The sequence below is a fragment of the Gekko japonicus genome, unplaced genomic scaffold (assembly GCF_001447785.1).
Source record: "Gekko japonicus isolate JY-2015 unplaced genomic scaffold, Gekko_japonicus_V1.1 scaffold370, whole genome shotgun sequence".
Lineage (NCBI taxonomy): Eukaryota > Metazoa > Chordata > Lepidosauria > Squamata > Gekkonidae > Gekko > Gekko japonicus.
In genome coordinates this window covers 56,014-57,188 of record NW_015174285.1, presented here as the reverse complement: position 1 = coordinate 57,188, position 1,175 = coordinate 56,014, and the positions used below count along the sequence as shown (strand labels likewise).

At 51.8% G+C, this 1,175-nt stretch overlaps 1 protein-coding gene across 4 annotated transcripts in view; it reads left to right on the top strand.

The window, feature by feature from the left end:
• Nucleotides 1–369: 369 nt before the first annotated feature.
• Nucleotides 370–1,175, top strand: part of LOC107121107 (uncharacterized protein C3orf18 homolog) — a 13,077-nt gene continuing 12,271 nt past the window's right edge. For 3 of the 4 annotated variants that reach the window (XR_001482849.1, XM_015423964.1, XM_015423965.1), the window contains exons 1-2: nt 370–431; nt 600–698. The gene's annotated coding sequence lies outside the window, so the exon portion shown is untranslated. The other variant, XM_015423966.1, reaches the window with a different exon arrangement.

The window sequence follows — 1,175 nt, the reverse complement described above, 5'->3', positions numbered from 1 at the left end:
ATTGTAAGAATATTTATTATATAGCTGATCCTCCACATATTTACTCACAGGTTAACCATACTTGGTTCAATGGGACTTATTCCTTAGTTCACCACACGAAGGGAATTTCTGGGAAATGTCCCCCGAAAATCAGCGAACTTAATCACAAGCAACCTGAGGGCTATGGACTGCTCCAAAGCAGACCGGACTAATCCAGTAAAACCACCAGCGCTTCCCTCGTCACTGTATTTATTTGTATGGCAGCCGAGTGCCCTCTACTGACTTCCGCTGCCCATACACGTTCATCCCACCGCCCACTGCCCACAGTTGGCTCCGCCCCGCTGGTCTAGGATTGGTCGGAGGTTCCGCCCTGGTGTTATTCTGCTGTCAGTCACGCGTTTCCTGGCTCTTCCTGGTGACGGGCGGAGGGGCGTGAGCAGCTGGGGGTGCAGGTGAGACGGCGTGCTCAGAGGCATAGGCACGGTGCGGGATGGGAATTGCGGTAACGAAAGCAAAAGCGCAACCCGGCTGAGAACGTAGAGAATCTCTGGTTGGGGGGAGGATGGGGAAAGCAAGGCGTCGAGCATCATAGCTTCTCCTGCCTGCTTCTTCTTTCCCAGGTTCGGGTGAAGGTGTGTGGCCTGGCGGGAGGAGGATGGCTCCGTCTGGGGAGTGATTCTACGGGGAGCGGCTGTTGCAGTCCTTGAGAGCGCCGAAGGGTAAGCTAGGCTTGTGGTTAGAGCAGGAGAGCAGGTTTCGAATCCCGACCGGGCAGGCAAACCTTCGATTTCCCGGCCTCGTATGGTTATTCAGGCTGATGCGTAGTCCAGTCATGGGCATATTTACGTGGAAGACAGCCTGCTGAACTAAGCAGGGCTTTTTCACAGATCTGCATGCATAGAACTGAGGCCTTACAGCCTGGTTGTGTTGAATGTTTATCCAGAAGGAAGCCCAATTTTAGTGGAAAATACTTCAGTGCAACCCTAGTGTGTTAAGGATCACTCTGCCCAAGGCAATAGTAGGCCTGGAAATAAGGTTACCGGCCTGGAGGAGGTGTGTTAACATATCTCAACTGTGCTTGCAATCGCTTTGAAAAGGGGTTCCACTAATCATGTCTGGATTTGATGCAGCTTTAAAACCCGGTCCTGCCATAAGGAATCACAGGGCCCTTTTTGATGGATAGTGAATGTCTTTTA